Source organism: Camellia sinensis, chromosome 1 (genome assembly GCF_055761805.1).
Source record: "Camellia sinensis isolate YWXY chromosome 1, ASM5576180v1, whole genome shotgun sequence".
NCBI lineage: Eukaryota > Viridiplantae > Streptophyta > Magnoliopsida > Ericales > Theaceae > Camellia > Camellia sinensis.
Window position 1 is genome coordinate 6,073,959 of NC_138961.1, and position 26,089 is coordinate 6,100,047.

Here is a 26,089-nt window from a genome sequence, read left to right on the forward strand (position 1 = left end):
TGCATCACCTGATTCAAAAATTATTTTGTTTTCAATATCAAAAAATCTATAGGCTGTACTATTTGTTGCATATCCAAGAAAAGCACAAGTGGCAACTTTCACACCTAATTTAGATCTTTTAGGGTCCACAAGTCTAACAAAAGCTAGGCAACCCCAGACCTTCAAATATCTCAAATTTGGCTTATGCCCTTTCCACAACTCAAAAGGTGTAACTTTTGTTTTTTTATGTGGCACTCTATTCATAACATAACATGCAGTTAAAATTGCTTCTCCCCATAAATTTGAGGGAGCACCTGCTTCAATTAGCATAGCATTTGTTAAATCAGTTAAAGTTCTATTTTTCCTTTCTGCTACACCATTAGATGCAGGTGAATATGGTGGAGTAGTTTCATGGATTATTCCCAAAGACTGAGCAAACAAGTTGAATCCAAAAGATTCATACTCCCGGCCTCTATCACTTCTATATCTTTTAATCTTTTTACCAAATTGATTTTCAACTTCAAGAAGGAATTCTTTAAAATTTTCAAAAGCATCACTTTTATTTTTCAACAAGTATACATAAGTGTATTTTAAAAAATCATCAATAAAAGTGATAAAATATCTATTTCCACCACGTGTTAAAATTCCTTCAAATTCACATAAATCAGTGTGAATTAATTCTAACAATTCAGTATTCCTCACCACATTTTTATGAGGCCTTTTAGTTATTTTTGCTTGACTGCAAATTTCACATTTCTCAAACTTATTTGTTAGTCTGGGAATTAATCCTAAACTACTCATGACTCCCACATATCGGCTATTAATATGACATAGACGAGCATGCCAAAAATTCATAGAAGACAGCATGTAAACAGAAACATGTGCTTTCTTATTCTCAACATTTAATTTAAACATTCCATCACAGGCATATCTTTTCCCCACAAATATGCCTTTTTTAGTGATTACGTATTGGTCAGATTCAATAGTCTGTTTGAAACCGACTTTGTTGAGCAAATAACTTGACATCAAATTTTTTCTCATGGATGGTGTGTACAACACATCTTTTAAAACCAGCACACGTCCAGAGGTAAAATTCAGCTCAACATCCCCACACCCGAGCACCTTGGTTAAACTGGAGTTACCAAGCATAACAATTCTCTCCTCATTAAAAGGAGTGAAATCTTTGAACCAATCTTTATCATAGCAGACATGCCTATTGGCACCAGAGTCTGCCCACCACCCTTCTACAGATTGAACCATAAAAATATCTGTGATCATAGCCACAAATGGTTCCTCGGTAACATTAGCCTGTGGTCGAGACTGTTGTTTCCGAAATTTGCAAGTTCGAGCAATATGCCCACTTTTACCACACACAAAACATGTCACATTTGTCAGATCTTGTAAAGGGGGTTCTTGGTTCCATTTCTTTTGCCTCGAGTAATTCTTATTTTGTGGCCTTCCAGTATTTTTCCAAATTTTTTTAACTGGCTTCAAGTGACTATTTTTATGAAATCGACCTTTAGGTGAAGTATTTCCAGAAGTTAAATTTACCTTAGCAGTGGAATGCTCTTGTGTCATAAGCGCATCTTGTCCTCGTGCTTCCTCCTCCACTCGAATCCGTGTGATTAGAGTCTCCAAGGACGTCTCTTTTTGCTTGTGACGCATCGACTTCTGGAACTCCCTCCAAGATGATGGAAGTTTGTCAACAATACTTGCTACAACAAGATTGTCTCCAATTTTGATGCCTTCAGATCTAACTTCAACTACTAACATTTGAAAATCTTGAACTTGTTCCACCACTGATTTTCCATCTATCATCTAATAGCGGAAAAAATGACTTGTAGCATATTTTTTAGCGCTTGCCTCTTCAGTGTCATATTTGTTCTGCAAGGCTTTCCAAATTTTCTTGGCAGTGGTGTAAGTAGTATCATAATAATTATAAAATTGATCTGAAAGACAATTCAAAAGATAGTATCGACATTTATACTCATCTGTGTTGTATTTCTCGGTGTTTTCAAGATGAGCAGCATACTCCTCGTCGGTCATCTCTTCAATGGGGACTTTGTTCGGATTTTTCTCGGTCAGGATATAAGCCATCTTGAGGAGACTGAGGTAGAAAAGCACATTGCCTTTCCATCTCTTGAAATGAGCTCCCTTGAACCGGAAGGGCTTGTTGAGATCGCCGGTATTCGCGTTGGGCTTCTCCAGTACTGGCTCCATGAACTTTTGCTATTTGAATCTCCTTAAAATTATTGGTGATAATTACAAATAACACACCAGAAAATACAAATAATAAAATTACAATAACTTATTATCAAGGCTGAGGCGCGGGAAACTCGCTCTCTTTAAGGAGATTCAAGCCCTCTGCGGTTAGGCAAAGCCTCACACCGGTGCAGCAGAAAAACCTTGACTTGTCCCCCCCAGGATACAACAGCCCGACTAAGTCGTATGGTTCACCAATACTGCACAATTGGTTAAACCCAAAGCTTTAACACACACCCTTTTTATTTGCCTGATAATCTCACATTAGACATAACAAAGCAACCCAAAACTTCTTCACCTCTCGTGTCCCTCTAGATAGGACCTAAGCTCAATATATAGGAGAGTCTATCTTGGTGGATAAGAAAAGAAGGACTTGACCAAGACTTGGTGACTTACCTGGAAGTCTTGGAATGGATAAGCAAGAGGAGACAAAGACCAAAACTAGGAAGACTTAATGGATAAGTTTTGCAAGGCCTTATCTTGTAAGGCTTTGGATGGATAAGCATGGTGGACTTGAAAAGGATAAGTCTTGGTGGACCACGACCAAGACTTGGATAAGACAGGAGACTTAGAGGAAAAGAAAAGAAAAACCAACAAATAACACATTATAATATTAAAATACCTGCTAACATTTGGATCGTAAATTTGGATAGGAATTTGAAAATAAATAAATAAAAATTAACTCATATTTCACTCATATTTTCACCTTTTTATTTCCAAATCCTTATTTAAATTCATATTCCAAACACAGCCATATAGTATCCCTAATAGTTAATTAGCTAAATGTTTAGTTTTTGCTTTCTTTTAGCAATATTGTTTCAATGGTGTAAATTCTGTAATTCATTTTTTTTTTTATAACAAAATACCAATAGTATTGCTATATGAGGATGCGTGATATAAAAAGAAAAAGTGTTATGAAATTTTAGTTATAACTAAATCTTGTATAAAATTTAAGTTAAAATTAACAGTACTAAAATATAGCATAAGGTTTAGCTATTCCTTAGAGAACTCAAAACTAAGCTTCATGTTTTTTTTTGAACAATAACAAGTATTTATCATACCATTGGAGAGTTTGGGATTAAACTAAAAAGTCATTTTAAAAAAAAATGTTTAGTGATTTTTTTCTTTCAATTTTGTGTCAATTTTTTTTAATATTTATACTTTTTAGTTCCATTTAATGTAGAAGAATCTAAAGAGTAAAATAAAGAAATAAGTAATTCAAAAAACATTTATTAAAGAAAAAAGAGTTAATTTTATTGGGAGATTTACCAATAAATTCCAAAATGTAAACTTATGAACCAATTGGTCCCATTTTTATTCTAGTAAACTGTTTAGTCCCATTTAATTGTGAGGGACGTAATTACCCTCATTTAACCGTTGCTCACAAATACACAGATACACACACACAGATACACACACACACACACAGAGATACACACACACACACAGATACACACACACACAGAGATACACACACACACACACAGATACACACACACACACACAGATACACACATACATTACGAGGGGCAGACACACACACACACAAAATAGATATATATATATATATATATATATATATATACATACACACAGACCTATATACACTCGATTACACGCTTCTCGATCTTCGGAAATCCGCAAATTCCACAAAATCTCCAAAAACAAATTAACGGTATCCCTCAATTTCTTCATTTCTTCATCCTCAAACTCCACCATTACGAAGCAATCTTATTCAAAACCCTACACACAAGCATTCAATCTCAAAATTCCCTTCAAATCCGCGCGTAAATCGATCACAACCTCGTGTTCCGATCTCGATTCATCTCCTCCATCGCCAATCCTCGTCTCCGACAACGGCAAGGGAGGAGGAGTAACAGAGGCGGTTACGGAGTAGGACCTAATAGTGCGATGGATGGATCGCCGCCTAGGGTTTCACGATCTGAGAGAGAGAGGGGCACTGGTTCTGGTGGTGGATCTTGAAGTAGGTGAGGAGGAGGCAGTGAACTGAGGAGTGCCGTCGTTAGAGGAGATGCGGTGGACAGAGGAGAGGGACTCCTAAGAAGATGAAGAGGAAAAGGAGGAGAGAGAGAGAGTTTGGCGATGATGTTCAGTGTTGATGATTGCAGACAGAAGGGAGGAAGAGTTATAATGTGGGAGATGGTGAAGTGATGGTGAAGTGAGGGATCACATTGATGGCACCAACAGTATATGGAAACAAAACAATAATGGGTAAAATCGTCCACACAGTTACACTAAATATGAAAAATAGGATTAACAAGAAATAAACTTCCCCACTGATAGGACTTATCCGAACAAAAGAATAAAGTTGGGACTAATTGGTTTAATAGTTTGTGAAATGGAATTTATTGGTAAATTTTCCAATTTTATTTTAGCATAGCTAGTTAAATCTTACATTTGAAAGGGCCACAACGTCAATGGTAGATAGGCGAGATCAGAAATGGAAACATTTTAACTCATTTTTTTGAAAATTTAATTTTTTATTTTTTATTTTTTTTAGTAAACTTTTTTAATATTTTACATTTATTTTTTATTTTTTAAATACACTTAAAAAAGTATACTATTTGCAATTTAAAAAAAAAAACGTTTAATGAAATTCACTAAATATAAAAAAAATATATAAAGATTTAATACATTTTCGTATTTTGTTGTCCTCAATAAGATTTTTGTACAAATTTATGTTTTTAAGTATATTAAGATTAAGTGAATCTAAAAAAAGATTTTAAATTTTTTTTGATTAAAATATTTAAAAAATCACTAAAAATATAAAAATATGAATTAAGAATTCAAAAAACTAATTTTAAAAACTTCAAAACAAATAAATGTAAGTTGTTATGGGAAAAATTATGCGGCCTTGGAGTAAATTTACATAGTGCCTTAATTTGATTTCTATGATTAAAGCTATAAAATTTTTAATATTTTTTATTAGAATTTTAAAAATAACAAAATAAGTGTAAAATAATATATAATAAAAGAATTTTTTTTCAATAAATCCTCTTTGTAAGAGTTTTGTTCCATCCAACCTATATTCTTTTTTATTATTCCATTAAATCCTATTTGAGGTAAGAAGACTAAAATACCCTCAATCTCTCATGCCCCTAGTAATGTTGATATTTAATGTTGATTATCATTATATTTTGGTAATTTTCATGCATCATGATGTTTACTGTCATTATAACTAAATCTTGTATAAAATTTAAGTTAAAATTAACAGTACTAAAATATAGCATAAGGTTTAGCTATTCCTTAGAGAACTCAAAACTAAGCTTCATGTTTTTTTTTGAACAATAACAAGTATTTATCATACCATTGGAGAGTTTGGGATTAAACTAAAAAGTCATTTAAAAAAAAAATGTTTAGTGATTTTTTTCTTTCAATTTTGTGTCAATTTTTTTTAATATTTATACTTTTTAGTTCCATTTAATGTAGAAGAATCTAAAAAGTAAAATAAATAAATAAGTAATTCAAAAAACATTTATTAAAGAAAAAAGAGTTAATTTTATTTTAGCATAGCTAGTTAAATCTTACATTTGAAAAGGCCACAACGTCAATGGTAGATAGGCGAGATCAGTAATGGAAACATTTTAACTCATTTTTTTGAAAATTTAATTTTTAATTTTTAATTTTTTTTAGTAAACTTTTTTAAAATTTTACATTTATTTTTTATTTTTTAAATACACTTAAAAAGTATACTATTTGTAATTTTAAAAAAAATGTTTAATGAAATTCACTAAATATAAAAAAAATATATAAAAATTTAATACATTTTCTTATTCTGTTGTCCTCAATAAGATTTTTGTACAAATTTATATTTTTAAGTATATTAAGATTAAGTGAATCTAAAAAAAGATTTAAAATTTTTTTTTGATTAAAATATTTAAAAAATCACTAAAGATATAAAAATATGAATTAAGAATTCAAAAAACTATTTTTAAAAACTTCAAAACAAATAAATGTAAGTTGTTATGGGAAAAATTATGCGGCCTTGGAGTAAATTTACATAGTGCCTTAATTTGATTTCTATTGATTAAAGCTATAAAATTTTTAATATTTTTTATTAGAATTTTAAAAATAACAAAATAAGTGTAAAATAATATATAATAAAAGAAAACTTTTTCAATAAATCCTTTTTGTAAGAGTTTTGTTCCATCCAACCTATATTATTTTTATTATTTCATTAAATCCTATTTGAGGTAAGAAGATCAAAATACCCTCAATCTCTCCTGCCCCTAGTAATGTTGATATTTAATGTTGATTATCATTATATTTTTGTAATTTTCATGCATCATGATGTTTACTGTCATTATATTCATATTAATTTGAAATGAATTTTTGTCATTACGTTGTCAATTACATGATGTGATTATTCACAGTATGTAATTGAAATGAATATTCACATCATTATATTTATATTAATTTGAAATGAATTTTTGTCATTGTGTTGTCAATTACATGATGTGAATATTCATACTAAAACATACGAATATGAACGTTCACATCACTAAATTAGATGAGAGAGAATGTTCACATGTTGTGAATGTTCACATCACTTTATGTTGTGAATAAAAATGTGGTGTCCATTAAAAATATAACTAACATTATTTTAATGTGTTGTCAATTAAAAATAAGAAAGTTCACATGTTGTGAACGTTCACATCACTACATTAGATAAGAGAAAATTTTTCGAAAAGATATTGTGAACGTTAACATCATATGAGAGAAAATATTTACATTATTTTTAATATGTTGCCAATTAAAAATATATTCACATCAGATGAGAGAGAATGTTCACATTATTTTTAATGTATTGTCAATTAAAAATATATTCACATTATATAATAATATAAAACAATAACATCAATGTTATTTAATTTATGTATAAAATTTCTTATGTCTTGATCCTTTCTCTTCTCTCTCCTCTCCCATCATATCAATATTAAATATAAGAGTATAAAAGTTTAAGAAAATATTGTAAATCAAGAAAAAAAAAAGACTTTATAGAATAAAAGTATAAATACATTTGACTAAGTAAGTTAAAAATTTCTTTATAAACTTCCTTAATTAGAACACTTCCAAATAAGATTTATTAATAAAAATTCCATAATAAAATGATACTCCAGTATGACTGAGAGAGGCGATTAATGGGCGTGAGCTTGTGAAGAAAATGCTATGTGCATCGCTGGTGAAGTTGCAGTGTAATAGATATATATGAAGAGCGGAGAAGTGAGAGGGAAATAAAAGGTTGGGTTTGAAGTTGCCTGTGTCTCCTTGGATTCTCTAGAAATGTTTTTTTTTTAATAAAATACTAGCGTATGCCCGTGCCTGACGGCACGGTGTAAATAATATTTGGTGTAAATAATATTGGGATTAAAATGTAATTATAATTTCTACATATAATGTCAATTAATTAATTAATTTAATGCATCCTCAACATTTAATTAATCATGGGAAACATGAATATATTAGAAACAGTGTATGCTGCCACCACACATAAGCCAATTTTGTTTGAATAATTGTAGGTATCATTAAAATTTAGGAAAAATTAACCAAAAAAAAAAAAACTTAAAATTTAATACTCGTAACAAAATAAACTATTGAGTTTTTAATTTTATAAATTTAAATATTAAATTTCTAATTTATTTTCAATTTAAACTATTTGCATGTTTTCAATTTATAAACTATTTTATAAATTTAAGTATGGAAAGATGTACCACCATTTATTATCGCATATAGCATCTCTATTGGAGGAGTTATTGGATAAGCAAAAGGGTATTCTCACATGGTGCTCACTGTTGCGCTTGGTTTACATGGAGGGTCTATTATAGTTATGTTAGTGTTTGCCTATCAACATGAAGGAAGGGCATATGGTGATTGGTTTAGAATACTACATGACAATATCACGTGGTACCCTTCCTGCATATAACAATTTTCCCTATTGGAGGGGAAAAAATTGGGTACAAATAGGTTATCACGTGGCATGGCCATGTGTTGTCCCACATCAATCACCAACTATTACTTTCCATATTGTTAAGCAAAACACCAACATAAATATGATAGACTCCACAATATAAATCAATCACATTCAAGACACCGTCTAACAACTTTTAGGGTACACATGATTCTTCCAACATATTGTTGTTTCTTTTTTTCTTTTTCTTTTTTCCTTCTAGAATGACAAAGCATTTTTGTCATGTGCCCAATCATGAAATTCTGTCATTAATCCTTCTAATGGTATTAGTTAAACTTTCAACAACTATTGGTGGACATCAACAATCTACTTTCTAACAATAAGCGGCCTAGGCATATGACCATGAACTTGATCTTGAAGAAGGTATCTAACAATACCCATGACCACGAAATGGAGGCTAGCCTAAGTAGATTGGTGTCAATGAGGGTGTGAGTGAGCATGCGACTTTGGAGTGGATAGATTCAGATCAAGAATGGAACATTTAAAAGACAAAATGGCTTAGATAGGAGGGTATTAAAAGATAGCTTAATCAGTATTATAAATGGCATCATACTTTTAGGACATTTATACCTTGATATGAACATCTAGAACAATGTACAACTGAATAATTCAGAAGCAAAAACTGATGTTATAATATGTGTAAAGACTTCAAAAAGGAATAAGTTGCTATCATTAAATTTCCAAACAATTGGTAGACATTTCAAACACTGAACCTAAAGTTAATTATGATATTAAATAAATAGAAAGAACTTTTGATATAAACAAATTAATAAAATGAACTAACCAAAAAAGGTCTCAGCCTTTCTTTCTTTCTTTTAATCGGGAAAAGGACATACCTTTATCTGTGCTAACAGGGAGACTTCTTGAAGAAGTTCTAGCAGCAGTGGGTTCCTTCCTTTTACCCTTTCGGAGGCAAAACACAATCACAAGCATTGCAAAGAAGACCACCAACGAAGAACCTAGAGCTATGCCTATAATCAGACCAGCTGCTAGTGCCTTTTTATTTCCATTGTCTGGATTGGACGATTGACCACCATATCCCTGTGGTGAATCTACCCCTGGAGGAGAATGACTTTGATTATTATGTGGTCTACCTGGGGGAGGCGAGGTATATGGTGGTGAAGGAGGAGCAGGACCATTATCAAATGAATTTCCGTCATATCTGTTCATTTAAAATGCTAGATTAGACATATTGGAGAAGTCCTAAAATATAACACAAACAGGCATGATATTATATTGCATGCATCACTTACATAAATCTAGGGATAGAAATAAGCTCTCTCGGTATCCACCCGCTGAAATGGTTGTTTGCAACATTTCTATGGAAAATTCAAGGCATGAGAATAATAGGGCCGGTGAGAAATATAAAATTCAAGGCCTAGAGTTAGGGAATGAACTTACAAATCTGTCAAAGGTAAATTAGCCAGAACATTAAGAGAACCAGTTAATTGGTTGTTCTGCACATGACTGCCAAAAATCAAGAAACCAGCAGAAGTTCAAAAAAACTGAACTGAACCCCAAAAATAAAATATCAACTATAAATTAGCACTTCATTACACTCACAGAGTAGAAATATTGGTCAATGCAATAAATGAACTGGGAAGATCACTGGTAAAGTTGTTGAAAGAAAGATCCCTACAATGCAATACATAAACATTAATTTAATTTAAAAAAAAACTAAGGAGATATTTTGTTGGTAGTATATATCAGAAATTGAAACAGCTCTTCGTAGGGTATACACAACTGACATTCACCCACATAGGAAGAAATCATGACTAAAAATTGTAAATGTCAATCTTATATTGTTCGTTTTGTTTTTTCATAAATTAGATTTGCAGTCTGTAAGTAAAACTTTCATGGGGTCCCCCAAGTTATTTTGTCCATTAAAAATAGCAAGTTATTGTGGTTTACATTAAGATTTTACAATTTTGTAAATCTTTTCTTTCCTTTCTTTTTTTGGTTCTAATAAAAGTTAATTGAAAAAAACTACTTCACAACTTTTATTTTTTTAAAAAGTGGAGTTTGATCATGAGTCTATATTTATTCCATTTACTTGATTTTTTATGCAAATGATGTACTCAACAAATCCTATAATATAAATCATTCAATTCATGAAAATATGATCCGAACAAATCTTTAAAGTATGACACTAACACCCATCCCAAAGCCACACCTAGAAACCAATATATATCTATGTATAACACATTTAATTATCTAATACACACAAATTAAAGTCAGTACACCTTGTTCAAAAAAAAAAAAAAAATCAGTACAGAAATTAGGACAAACTGTTTTAAACTAAGATCAGAAGAAAAAAATTGTCATAAAGCACAATCAAAAGTTTGGCAATCAGAACAATCTAAGTGATACTTGAGTTAATGTATAATAGAGGTCAAAGCAGGGCTCTAACATAAAGCACTTTCAAAAGTGATAATCAAGCTGATGCTCTCTAGCCTCTAGAACTGCAGGCAAGGGAAGTAAACTGTGGAATGAACTATACACATCAATTGTATTTCGGCCTTAATTGATCAATGAAGAATTTATAAATTTTATTATTATGATTCAAATTGGTTGTAGTCATGAATCTTTGATAAGCCATTTTTTATGCTCTCTATCTTCTTTGATGCTACTATTATTATGCTCTGTTTTAGCTACTACTATTATAGTAGTCACAGATTGAACCCACTATTATCATTCCACAGATTGAACCCACTATCATTCCACAGCTTATTATGCTACTATCATGATAAACCATAATAATAGTGGTCACAGATTGAACCCACTTCCCAGGTAAGGGAAGTAAACTGCGGAATGAATCCAAGAAATCTTTTAATTACTAATAAATCAGGTTAGGAATCTAAGAAATCTTTTAATTACTGAACCGTGAATCCAAGAAATCCAATCTAGCGTAGTAGCATAAGAAATCCAATCTGATTTATTAGATTCCTAATCAAGATAATAGTAATTAAAAGATAATAGTAGTAGATTGAATCTGATAATAGTAGTAGCATAAGAAATCCATGTCTAAGAAATCTAATAAACTGAATCTTGAAATCTAATAAACTGAATCTAGATTTACCTCATGTATTTCGAACCTTCTTGTCGGGGACGGCGGGGTAGGGCGTCGGCGTCGGCCATCAACATAAGAATTTATAGGCCAGAACATTGCTTTAAAACGGCCACCAACATAAGAAACCCTCCTTAACTGTAGGTTGATTACTTGAGACTTAATGTCTAACGTAAGTGGCAACTTTGCAGGCTTCATAAGCATTAGATGATAAAAATTTTAAAACCTTATGTTGCATTTGGATGAATGAATTTGAAATTAGGGGATTTGAGGCCAAGATAGACAAATCTATAATCTATATCCCATAAGGATCCTTGTGCTACTAAAATCCTTGTTGGGGAGAAATCCAAATAACTATTATTGCAGTATTATTTCAAAACCATTCATATGAAGCTTTTAAATCATTATTAAAATCTATAACTTAATATTATATATCTAAATTGGATACAAAATATTTAAATGATCAACACCATTTCCCTTGATTTGAAATCCACGAATTCAAATGCAATCATAAATTGATTTAACCATTATTTTTACATTTTTTTTTTAACCTCATTTTTTTGACCAACTATTTCTACCAGCATACCATTTACAATCAGGCTCAATCTATTCTAGTGAAATCCAATTAAAAAGGAAAAAAAAGAAAAGAAAGGTACCAAATTAGACATTAAAGGCAAAAGGTATGCATCTAATGTTGTCACATAGAAACCCCAAAACCGTAGCACCACATACAACCTTTTCTCAAAAATAATAACAGTATTTCATTCTTCCCGTTTCCTCAGCAAGAAAATTAAGTTTATGAATATTTCTATGGTGGCAAGTGTCTTTACTTCAAACACACAAAATTTATAAGATACAAATGGAAGTGAAGCCGAAGAGAAGGAAACTATAACCAGTTAAATAGAGATTAAATCTTTAAGAAGAGTTTGTCAGGAAGTTATATTAGGTTATGAAGTTTATAAAAGAAGAGGAAAAAAGGGGTGTAATCTGATGTATTTTATTTGGAAATCACTTTTTTCTTTTTCTTTGAATCAGAAGTTCCATGGCAGAGTTGTGAAACTTTGATTTTTTTCTGAATTCTGTTTTCTGCAAATTATAATTCTTTTTGATACTTAAAAATCAGTTATTGAGTCGCAAAAAAACCAGAGTACAGCATGTACCTTTCCTCGCTTGCAATGGATCAAAAGGGGGTGATTCTTTTCATCTGCATTGCAGGCAAAGAGAGAAAATAAGCAAAGACAATCAGTTACATTCTACATTGGCAGAAATAAAGTGTAAAGTATTAAGAACTTATGATACCAAGAACAACTTTTAGTGCTTCACGAATAGTATCCTCTGGAATGTTTACGAAAGGTTCCTGGATACACAATTTCAAATATCAGTTCTTCTATTTGGAGAATTTGATGCAATCATGTATTTGGTGAATTTAGTATTTGAAAAAGAACAAAACAAATAAAAGGAAGTGTTATATGCAATTGCTGCCTAGATTTAGTATTTGGTGATTGCAATCATGTATTTGAATTTAGTATTTGTGTAATTTAGTATTTGATGCAATCAGTTACGAATAGTATCCTCTTCTATTTAAAAAAAGAATAAAAGGAAGTGTTATTTGCAATTGCTGCCTAGATTTGATGCAACATAACTGAGATACAAATAAGAGCAGAATCACTATACTAAGAGCATCTCCAACCCTAGTCTCTTTTTTTCATCAAATTTTAGAGAAATTTTGGTTAAAAGCTTGATCTAATATGGAACACTCAAACCTTACTCTCTTTTATTTCATCAGATCTTTCTAAAAAAATCCAAACCTATCCTAAAGATCTGTTTTAACCATTTTTAAGGAAAGAAACGCATATCCAATAATTACTCTTTTTGAAATTTCATTAAAAATATGACTGTTGAATATTTGGTGAATTTTTTTACAAATCCCTTGATTTGATTTAGATTTGATGAAATGGTTTGATCAAATTTGAAAATGGGTATACTCTCAATGGTATGTACAAATCTTTCCAGGAAAATTAATTGTAAATAAAATAAAAACAATGTGGAATGGAAGTGAAAGCCTGACTATGTCATGACTGATTTTCCATCATAAAGCAGAATAAAATACTAACTGTAGGGAAAAGGATAAAGAAACAAAGAAAAAGAAAATCAGTGGATCATGAACCCTGTCAACTGTGTCCAAAACCTGCCCAGTTTCAGCACTTTACCACTGCAATGTTGAGCCATGAGTAGCTGCCAACATCCTTCCATCAAGAGAAACCACCACTATACTTCTTCACACAGAGATACCCAGAATAGCACATTTTACATTATTACATCAAGTGAAACCACCATTTTCAATGACTATCAAGGTTTCTAAACCAGTTTTTGGAGTCTGTTCAAATTATGTCAAATAAATCTTTGATGTGAAACCAAATCCTAGATAACGCTTGAAAGTCCATCTCCATTTCTCTTTTATTTTTTCTCTAAATTTATTTTGACTTTCAAAACTCAGTATCTATAGAAATAAATATTGGCACGGTTGTTGCCAATCTCCAACTAAATTCAGAAATCATATAGATTCAATGAGGAGATTACCCCTGCAGTTCCTTGGACATGTTAACACATCATGTGGGGACTTTCTCATTGGTCAACCAATATTCTTGCTATAATTCCCCAAACAGTGACATCATCTCTCATTCAATTGATAAGCAATAAACGCAAACCATTACCATGAAATTTGACCTTTTATTAAGATAATAATAATTGCATTGGTAACAAACAATACAGGCCCAATACTCTTCCAATTTGCTTAAAACAACACAGACCTAATAACTATGAAAGTTGGTCACTATAACATTATTGTAAACGAAAATTACAGTGGCGTCAGAGCCTTCCTTGCTTACTATGAAGCGTGGATACAAATATGAGATACAGATAAGGCGATACGACAAAATCAAAAAGAAAAAGAAAAAAAAAAGACAAATAGAATACCAAGACTCTCCGAAAAATATTCTTGAATTTATTTTAATGATTATACTCTAATAGTATGCAAAATTTATTATAATTTTAATCTAATAGTGACCAAAACTTTCCGAAAAATATCTGATACTTCACAAAATTAACATTGGATACATTTATCCGCAACTACAGAGAAGTATTGGCATCCAGTAGAGTACGATACAGATTATAAATATAAAAATATATAAAAAAAAATTGATATTGGACAATTAAACATACTTGTTGTTCTTTAGAGCCAAAGATCCCAAATAATTGAAATTACAAAAAAAAAAAAATACATTTCAATAAATAAAAACATACATTCACACAGAGATACACATATATTGCACATATATGTATATATTTGATTGAATCAAAAGAAGAAGAAAAAATGAATACAAAAAAAAAAAAGAAAAGAAGAAGTATATTTTGTGTATATATAGATATATTTGTGTTAAAATCCTTCCACAGGGTTCATCACTTTATCGGCAAATTAATTATCGTATAGTATCAAACACATTCTAAATCAACATTCACCAGTTAATCATGATATTGGGCCCATCTTGGCTCCACATGACCATTTCTTTTTAACACCAAGAAAAGTGTTTCCCAGTGGATGATTATATGTCCAAGCATATTTATAAACTGAGTTCCTCATTCCTTAATATTTAGGGCTTTTCTTTGCATCCAAGTTCTTGTTTTATATGTCCAAGCATATCTATATCATCTCCATTTGATTTAACTATCTCAATCAAAACCAAACAGTGAACTACGAATATATCAAGTTCTTGCTGACTTTAGATTAGATAATTAGGTAACACAAAATTTTAGCAATAGAAGACAGCAAAAGGCATGGAATTGTACATACCATTGAGAGTATACCCATTTTTGTCTTAGAGCATCTGCAACCCTTATTAAGAGTATACCCATATTCAATTGCCGCCTTAGAGCAAATAAGAGCAGAACCAATGTACCAAGACATACCCATTTTCAAACTTATGTATATAATAATACAACCAAAAAAACCGTATAATCTATTGTTTTCAATGGAGGTTCAGATGATGCTTTGATGATGATAAACAAAAACACCTACTGTATTAAATTTTAAAAAAAAATAACTGTATTAACTTGATCGTTCAAAGCATCACCTATTGTTTTCAATGGAGGTTCAAATGATGCTTTGATGATGATAAACAAAAACATTAATTTAAACCATTATAGACCTTAATTCCACCAACAAACAACAATTGGCTCACCGAGAGAGGCACCAGGGGGTTCGAAGCAGAGAGAGAAAGAGAAGACGACGGCGTCGAACAGAGAAAGAATCTGTGGTGGTGGTGAAGTTGGTCGTGGAACAGAGGAGCCAACTCGGTGACCCAGTTCTCAATCGGAACCCTATCTTGCGAGCAGCGAACACTGAGAGAGAAGGGGGAAGAGGGAGAGAGAGTTCTTAATCTGAAACCCTACCTTGGGCGTAGCGAGCACTGAGAGAGAAGGGGGAGAGGGGGAGGCAGAGAGAGATAAAGAGGGAATGGGGGAGGAGACGTGGGTAGGTGGGGGAGGGAGAGAGAAGATAGGGTTTGGGCGGGAATAAATCATCATCCGAACCATTGATCTTTATCAAAATTGATCTCAGCCTTTGAATCTAAATGTATCTCACATACATTTTATACATTTTCAAAATCCTTCCTCTTTTATTATATAGATTTTGAAATATAGCATCGCTGGTGAAGTTGCAGTGTAATAGATATATATGAAGAGCGGAGAAGTGAGAGAGAAATAAAAGGTTGGGTTTGAAGTTTCCTGTGTCTTCATGGATTCTCTAGAAATGTTTTTTTTTTTAATAAAATATTTTGAAATATTTAATTATTTATTTGGTAAAAAATTTAAAATTTATAATATTTTTCTTTAGAATTGGGTAATATTAAGGATATAAAAAAATTTATAAAATAAATAATTAAATATCTCACATGAGTGTGAAACTCCACACCCATGTAAAATAAATAATTATTTATTTAATAAAAAATTTGAAAGTTATAAATATTTCCCTTTTAAATTTTCTACGATTTTTTAAATGAAGCAGTGATGAGACAGAAATTCATAATGTAAGGGAGGAGAGAGAGACTTCAAAATAAAAGAATGACAAAGAGAATAGTAATTTAGAGTGTAGACGTCCCCGAACGTTCCGGGAGGATGAGTCCTGTTCTATTCATATTGGGTTCACTACAGTTCAGGACTCTCAAATTGTCACGGTTCTTAATCTGAACCAAAGAGTCCAAATCCGGCAAATCATTTTGAAAAACAGATTTTTAGAAAAGAGGTGCCAAACATGGACTGCTTTGCTAGATACAGAGATGCCATCTAAATATTTTATTTTGAGAAATTTAGGAAACCCTGACTCGGTGCCAAAGGCCACGTGTCCGTCATCACCAAAATTGCCTCGGCTCGGGAACTTGGGTACGATTGGGGAAGGTCAGCTATGAGCAACCCCTCTCGCCCGATCAAAGATCGGCCTCTACTAACCGTGATATCTTGTTTTGAAAGCATTATGTATTCCTATTCCGGTTATTAGCCTAGAATTACTATGTTATGCGCGCAGCAAACAAGTATAGACCAAATCGCTTAATTTGGAACAAAACATTGCATGTTTGTTTTGAAAATGGTTTGCTACTCGCAAGTAGGCTAAAATGTAGGTTTTGCCACCCTTGGGTGGGCTTTAGAAAACATGGTTTTGCCACCATCTAGTGGGCTTAAAACTCACAATTTTAATGCATTATTTCAATTTAGGTAATTTAACCTCCATCCACAAGCATTTAAGCAGTTATATCACATAAGCAAATAGCCTCATGGTAAGCATGCTGTCATGGCAACACTCACATGCATACAAGGATGCTAAAGCATAAGAACTTACTGAGTACTCCGAGCCAAAACAGAAACTAGTTAGTAATCATATGCATGATCCTAGTTCATGTTAAGATGGCTAATGCAACACATGCAAAGTGCAACTAAGATAGGCTCGACTAATCTACAATGACATGTGAAATGCTACAACTAGTACGTATTCAATTTGGAATTGAAATACAAATGCAGTTAGAATGATGGGCCGAGTTTGGTGCATGCAAAACGAATGAATGGATGCAAACATGCTATCATACTGTATGCTAATTGAAACATGCCCTAAACTAACCAACGAAAGCTAGTAAATAAAAGGGAAGAAAGACGTGGGGTTGGGAGACATACACACACTCACGCACACTTATTACACAATTGCCCTCACTCGGAGGGTCTGAATAAATATTACACAACCAAATGAATATCGCTAAATTAATTATTACAGAATTCCTAACTAATCAACAAATTAAATGCAGAAGAAAGGTGGCCGCAGCCCTGCCTCGGAATGTGTGAATGATGCATGCTTGACTCGTCTCGCCCGGAAACTCACTGCCATAGCATTGCTGCCTCTGTTTTCACTGCCTTGCTCTTTTGAAAATTCTGAAAGTCTCCAGACCCCTTTTGAATCATCCTTTGAGTGCTCTGGGATGTCACCGGCCAGAATTAAAGTTCACCGGCCATGGTAACGGGATTATCGGCCAACTTTTGTACCACCGGGCAGCCACTGATGGTCGGTCGGCACTGTAGGTGGCCGGCCGGCCATTGCTTCCTGCAGAATCCTGCAGTTGACAGCAGAAGAGGGCAAGCAGTGTATGGCATGGAATTTTTAAGCAAATGTGAGCATGGCCACACTCCCTATCATGTAATGGACTCAAGGGAGCATGACCCTCGACTCTCAGGCCATCAACTACGCAATTCGAGGCATGATGGCCTAAGAAGCCAAGTTAGCAACTTAATGTAGATGCATGCAACAAACAAATGAGTGCTAACACCCTATCATGTTGAGATCAAGGGTATTGGCGACCGAGGGTTGAGACGTGTTTCGTCACTTCGGGTATGAACACACCTCTCCCCTCATGCTTGGTTTGACACCCCAAACTAAGAGATGCAATGCATGTATGCCATATACAATGCAAATTGATGCAACTCATGCAAGGCTACACTAATGCAATATGAACAAGTCAAGCATACAACAAGACTATATAATGCAATTTAGCTAAGTAACGTGCAAACATGCGAACATGATGCAATATAAGCATGCAACCAATGCAATGCAACATGTCAAACATGCAAAGTGTGCAAGGATGGGCTCATACTGAAATGGGAGGCCTCAGCCACACCCTAAAACAGTGTCCAAATGGCACAACTTATGCATGCAAGCATACACACACCAAGGCCTATCACCTAAGCATGAAAGGGGATAACTCTAAGCATACTTAAGGGCAATATGTTTGAACATTAAACACTCATGTTAAACTCTGAAAAGTATGCAAAAGATGACACCAAGATATGCTAGGGAATGGATGCAAAATAGAAGGCATTTAAGGCCACAAAAGAGAGCATTGCTCAACACCCACCCCAAGCAAACATGGCATGAGCTAAGCAACCCAAAACAGAGTTTTTATGCATCAAAATATGCCCCAAAACCCACTGATATGGCAGCCCAAATGACTTAAGCAAAGAGGCATGCACACAAGTCCAAACATGGAGTATAAGATCACAACTCTTCAAGGCATTAAAAGGGTAACAAATGCAAGCATGTAGGCATAAAACATGAACTGAAATGGCCTGACAAATGATTCTAAATCACTGAAATAGACCAAATGAGGCATGCTAACAACTCACACACCCGAAGCCAACAAGTTAGAATACAAAGAGGCTATATAAAGCATGGCAAGCATGGCTCCAAAGACTCAAGATAGACCTTAAGCATGTTAAAACATGACCAAAAACTTCATAAAGCTAAGCCAAAGCATGCAAACATGATGGTCCAAAGTCAAGATGTATTTCTAGGCAAAATGAAGGAATACAAGGCAAGTGTATTATGCATGCAAGAGGTCAACAAACCGACATAGGACAGAGGTAAAACATGCTAAATAAACACCAAATAACCTCTGAAATGAAGCCAAACAAAGCTAGGCATACATGCTACCCTTATGAGCCAAAAATGAAAACAAAAGAGAGACAAAGGGAGAGGGGTGTCCCTCCCCTATACAAGACCTCAAACTCCCTTCTTCACCACTGAAAATCCACTGGATTTTAGTGGTGAGAAGGCCAATACACCAAAGTAACCAAAGCTTAACAATAGAAGCACAAAAAGGGCCAAACAAGGCCTTAGAGGGGAAGGTCGACCCCCAACACCAAAACAACCTTAATGAAGTATCTTAAGCATTCAAATACAAGACTTTTTTTAGTTATACACAAAGTCTAAATCAGTAAGCAAGATAGGTTAAAGACTAGTGCAAGATTGGGAAAAATATAGCAAAAAATGTTACCCTTGAAGAACACTTCAAGAACAGCAAGCTCAGCCTCTTCCTTATGATCAAAACCACCTCAAAACTTCAAGAACAAACCCTCAAGACCTCCCAAGTCGAAGTATGGTGTAATGGTGTCATGACCCGAACCCGCCCCTATGGGTTAAGGACATAACCGGCTAGTAATCTTGAGATTACTTATGGCCTCAAACCTTAACAGACATAACTCATCAAAGTAAAGGGGCCAAACGGAAACAAAAATTTAAAACTTTGTCCATAGAGCCGTGCTTATATGCACTCAAAACAAACCATGCACATATACGTTAATAACCCACAACAAGTACAGTATTACGAAATCCTTTACAGACAGGATCATTCAAACTGAGTCAACCCATATCAAAACTATATACAGATGTACACAAAGTCCTTGCCAACAAGACAAAATATAATTACATAACAAAATGGCAAGGATGGGTCTCGTACGTGAGACACAAGGCTGACTCTTCAAAACTCATGTTGTTCCTGGCAGGCTTCACTAGGGCTGGGTTTGGACTTCCCTTGGCTCACCTACAAACACATGAATGAGAGTGAGCGATAGCCCAGTGAATAATATCGAATACATAAGTTATATAAGCAATATGAAGAACAACATGCTCTGAACGACCTTGGGCCCAATGCATATTTCTGCTTAACATATATATATATATACTTATACAAAATTCAGATCAAATGACTGTAGTTCCAAACATACTGGTCTTTGGCCCAATCAGATTCCCATTCATGTCAAAACGGCCTTCGGCCCATTCATTTATGTCAGAACGGCCTTCGGCCCATTCATTTTTGTCCAAATGGCCTTCGGCCCATTCATTTTTGTCCAAATGGCCTTCGGCCCATTCATTTACGTCAAAATGGCCTTCGGCCCATACATTCATGTCCAAACGACCTTAGGTCCATTCACTTATGTCAAAACGGCCTTCGGCCCACTCATTCATGTCAAAACGACCTTTGGTCCATTCATTTCTATCAAAACGACCTTCGGTCCATTCATTTCTATCAAAATGACCTTCGGTCCATTCATTTCTATCATGTCAAACTTTTGTCCACAATCCCAATTAGCAACTCATAGAGTTTATAAGGGAAATAAACAATTGGACATTGAGAAGCTTTCAAATGTTGATATTACTCATAGTGATCGGCTTGTGGATTTGCCCTGGAGCTTGACCCTACACATTTCATGAACACAAAAGGGTCACTAACAGTTCAATCTGTTCTTTGATTCACATATTCCTCTTTAGGCTTTATTCTTATCTCATTAACTCGTTTACAATGCTTAACATATGCCTAAGAGTGCTTACAAGTGAAAAAAAATGGAAAACGAAACACAGAATGGGCATACAAAATTTCAAAGAACAGGGTCCTCGCTCGAGCGTCAACTTCCCCGCTCGAGCGGATCCTTAAGGCCTGCAAAAGTACTGGTTGCATGAAAAATACGCTCGAGCGTGGGATAGAGCGCTCGAGCGGAAGGCCTGTCTACAAAAGCTCCCCGCTCGAGCGTGAGATATCCCGCTCGAGCGGACATCCAACTCTGCAAAAAAGTGCTGGGAGCACGATTTTCTCGCTCGAGCGGACATAAAAAATCTGGGTTTTCCAGATTGAGTTCTTGAGCTCCAATTCGAATTTCAACCAACAAAACATGCATGTTATGGCTCAAATATTAAATATAGTTATGCTAACATGCCATAAACATCAAAACACATTACAATGGAGCCCAATTCACAATTAATTCACATGCATGCCCCAATCTCCCATCAGCTCATTTACATTCAAAGCTTATATCTTAATTATTCAAACATGCATGCTAACCTTGATTTCATTTCCATCCCAAACAATGCAAATGGTGTTCATTCACATGGAATACAACAAAAGCATGCTTGCATGTAAGATTTAACCCCTTTATTTCCATGTTCAACTCAATGCATGCTAGATTATGCATTTCCACAACAATCATATACATGCATGCCTTCATTGACCTTCAATTGAACACAAGCAACTCAATTCCCTTACATTCAAACTAATTCATGCTCTTGACCATCTATTAAACTTGAATTCACAAGATGATAACTATAAATGCATGAATCACTCACCAAGGAGCTCTAATCTTCCCAATTTGGCAATACTTGAGCTTAATCTCCAAAAGATCCAAGTCTTGAACCACAAATGCAATATTCTCTCCTCCTCTCTCTCTAACAGCCGGCTCTCTCTCAATCTCAATTGTATAACTCAGATTTTGAGTTCAATAGAGTTAAAGGAGAGTGTAGTGCTAACATACAACAAGCCCCATGAACATATTATTTTAACATAAAATAATTGGGCACTCAATTCGTCAATTTAATCAGTTTAATCTGACCCAAATAAATTTTCAATTAAATTTCACCGTAGGCTCTAAAAATTACGCTAATCACAATGGCATAATCAATTTCGGGTTCTATGACCGATAAGGCCCTCAATTTAATTTCCAAAGCAGATTATTCAAACAGATATTCCTACGGTGAATAGATAAAACTTCAAAATCACATATATTCATATAACGACACATAAAATCATGCTAAACACATAGTCGTACTCAAATTAAGGACCAATTAGCATACTATGGGACAGGGGTATCACAAATGGTGTGTGTTTTAGTGCAAAAATAAGAACAAATCAACCTTTTAGTCCCTTAAACACACACAAAATGAAGAGAGAGAGGGAGATATAGAGAGAGAAGGTGTATATATCAGAATATATATGTATTTTGCTCTGGTTTTGCTGAACCCAACAAAGGAGAGGGTTGGGGCTCTTATATAGACAATGGAAAAGGCTAAGCTTCTAAGGGAAACTAACAAAGGGGTCAAGGCTTCCTAAAGAAGCAAAGGCAAAGGGGCTAAGGCTTCCTTAGGAAGCTAGGACAGGTGTCCAAGCTTCTTGAGGAAGCTAAGACAAAGGTCTAAGCTTCCTCAAGAAGCTAGACCAAAAAGGTGCAAAATGGGCAAAACAGCCACAGATGTGCACGGGGGCAGGGTTTGTGCATTCCAGCTGGCACAGCTGGCATGCACCATGCCTGAAAAAGGCAAAAAGGTGGTATCGGCCAGAAAAGGAGGCCATCGGCCAAACAGATGGTCGGCCGACCACACAAAATGCCGACCGGCCAATGGTATATTTCACCAATGGCCGGTAGCAAGAAAACACGGCCGATGGCCTCAATCCAGGGCCGGTGGGTGTCAGGGGTAGCTAACAAGCTACTCTCTACCCTCGGGTACAAAAACACACAAGTCCTTGGTGTAAAACCAAGCACAGAACAAACAAGTCGAGAGATCTTAAGGCAAGGCGCGTAGCCAAAACCTCTGGGAACTCAAAACAAACACGGACATAGATGATCACCGAGTGTTCAAGCGGTGACGCCCAAGTCTTGAGGACGGTCAAAAATGGAGTGTCTACAGTTGCCCCTCTTTGACAGAACTCGAAAGTCAGAACAATGACGGGAGTGAGTGTCAAAGCCCAGAGACGATCTATTTTTGACAAGGCCGAAGACTTAGACAAACATACAAGTTACAGATAAGATATGCGCCCAAGGGTAGGGGCAAAATGCAACTGACAATACAAGAAGCCGAACATAACTTATAATCATGCAAAGAAAACTGTAACGAAGCATATCATGCAACAGTTTTAAGCAATCAAACACAAATCCAACTACATTTCAATGCAGAAGGGATGTAAGAGACTTATGCAATTCTCGCTACGTTTCACGCGGAGAATACAATACCCATGCGGTTCGTCTGGTTGCGCCAGCCTCAAATGAACCGTACATACAATATCGTGCCTGTAAAAGAGAGAAGCTTAACAGATACAATGTCGTTAGCAGTATGTATGACAATGCAATTGAAAGTGCATGACAACACAAATCGAGTGGGAAGTATAACGATGCGACTGGAGGCAAGCATAACAATGCTATGAAGGCCTAAACACATGTAAGTAAAGAACACGTGACAATGTGTGCAATGTATATAGATGTAGACACATGTAAGTAAAGCGTACGCGACAACGCATGCAATGTGCATAGAAAGGGATTTGAACACATGTAAGTAAAGCATAACGCGACAATGTATGCAATATGTGTAAAAAGAAACTTGAACACATGTATGTAAAGCATAACGCGACAATGCATGCAATGTGTATAGAAACTTGAACACATGTAAGTAAAGCGATGCGACAATGCATGCAATGTGTATAGACTCTTGAACACATGTAAGTAAAGCATAACGCGATAACGTATGCAATGTGTATAAAAGAGAATTTAAACACATGTAAATAAAGCATAACGCGACAACGCATGCAATGTGTAAAAAAGGAACTTGAATACATGTAAGTAAAGCATAACGCAACAATGCATGCAATGTATATAAAGAGAACTTGAACACATGTAAGTAAAGCATAACGCGACAACGCATGCAATGTGTATAAAAAGGAACTTGAACACATGTAAGTAAAGCATAACGCGACAATGCATGCAATGTGTATAGAAACTTGAAGGGGCCGATTCAATTTTGAAGCATGGTAAAGACATGTTATTCATGAAATTTGAAATGCAAAGCACTACAACACAGTATAATTGAAACGATTTGTGGAATTCACAAGATACGAAAAGGATACGGGAAGGGACGTTCCTCGCACACACCGAGCATCGCTCATAGAAGATGCGGCTTGAGGTCAACTCGAAGGCCTACTAATGTTCCAAAAGTGCACTTCCTTGCACTGTCTTGAGTAATGGAGGTGCCAAGCCACATAGTTGACCCGAACAAGGGCGCGGGAGGTGCATTGACCGCAAGGGGAGGTTACCGGTATCAATTCTGATACTTTGTTGCCCTGCTCTTCTTTTGCTTTACTTTTCTTTTTACTGGTAATTTAAGCACATTGCACTGCCTCAGGCAGGTTTTACTTTTTCAAAAGTGTGTATTTTTGCAAAACACATGAGGGAAATGAAACAGCTATTTTGTTCAAAAAGGTGTTACATTTGTGCTTTCTATGCATCGCATCGCATGGTATCACATAGCAATGTGAACGAAATTGAACTTGGTTTGAAAATCGAGCACTTGCATCGTAATAATCAGGTAGTGAACCGACTTACAACTCGATAAACAAAGAAACTCGATTAGCTAGCCAAGAGCGAGTACAACTCGATAAGCAACACAAAGACTTAAGGAATGTGAAATACAACTCGATAAGTAAATTTACAACAACTCGATAAGCAAATGGGCGTGACGCCGCAAAAGTCATCACCGGAGGGCATTAGAAGTGGTGGTATTCCGCAAATCCTCAACATGTTCAACATGTAAACAGCTCAGGGAGCAAGAAGGAATACCACCGGCCACAGAGGAAAACCATCGGCCTCAACAAGTGGCCATCGGCCAGCATCTTTGATAATCGGCCAAAAGTTATGGTCGGTCGGCACTATACTTGGCCGGCCAGCCATAAATGGCAGAGACCAGCAGAATGCTGACATCTGTCCTCCACTCAACCTTATCCCCTACAAAAGGCTTCAGTTTTGTAGTTTTTCTCAATTCCACACTGATTTGCTCCAAATGGAAGAGTTTCTTGCCCAAAATCTCAAAGTTTGGATTGCCAACTTGGACGGCTCGGAAAAGCTAACTTCCGGGGTTTCAGCATGAATGCACTATTCACGCTGAGTCGCACTCCGCTGCACTTTTCATTTTTCCAGGCTGCGGCAAGGTTTTGGAATCCGATAACACATGTCTTTAGCTTTGGCGGGCAAGAGATGTGTCCTACCTTCGAAGACTTCCAAGCTTTGATGGAATCCGAGCGCGATGAGGAAATCTTGCCTTAGCTTCGCTTTGGCCATGCCCAAGCTTTAGGGCGAATGTGTGGACTTACTATGCACGATGCTCGATCTTTGATTTGTGACGGAATGTTAGATATTCTGAGATTGATTTGTCGGTTTTTTGATGCCGGCGACCGTAGTGACCATCATTGGCAAGGCTTTCGATGACATGCCCTCTGTTTGTGCATGTTATCTCATTTCCTATTTGTCTCGGGCTTCGGAGGATCTAACGTCCGATTGATCGAGATTGCCCAAGGCTTGAAGGAGAGCAAGAGCTGTGTTGCCATGACTCTGGCTGAGACATTGATGGGCTTAGACGCCTTCTATCGTCGAGAGACGACCAGATTTGCGGGGAGTCCACTACTGTTGTAGGTAATGTTTCCCACCCAATCTCATATATGTGTTTCTCACATCACTCGGCCCGCAGGCTCGGTTTTTCTCACAAAATCCTTTTCTCACTTTTCTCTCCTCGTACGTCTCTCTATTCTTTATTCTCTCGTTTTTCATCCATTCCCAGGTATGGTTGATGGATAAACTGCAGGTCGTGGACTCTTGCTCAGCATACTTAG

The 26,089-nt window shown here is 35.2% G+C and overlaps 2 long non-coding RNA genes across 2 annotated transcripts; both read right to left on the minus strand.

Moving 5' to 3' along the window:
• Nucleotides 1-9,045: 9,045 nt before the first annotated feature.
• LOC114311416 (uncharacterized) lies at nt 9,046-9,945 on the minus strand. The gene is made up of 4 exons (XR_003646483.2): nt 9,794-9,945; nt 9,632-9,687; nt 9,484-9,549; nt 9,046-9,392 (listed from the first exon to the last, which is right to left on the minus strand). It is a non-coding gene; the product is annotated as an uncharacterized LOC114311416 (long non-coding RNA).
• Nucleotides 9,946-12,614: 2,669 nt separating this feature from the next.
• Nucleotides 12,615-15,765, minus strand: LOC145791308 (uncharacterized). The gene is made up of 3 exons (XR_014331109.1): nt 15,536-15,765; nt 15,148-15,181; nt 12,615-12,654 (listed from the first exon to the last, which is right to left on the minus strand). It is a non-coding gene; the product is annotated as an uncharacterized LOC145791308 (long non-coding RNA).
• Between the last annotated feature and the right edge of the window lie 10,324 nt (nt 15,766-26,089).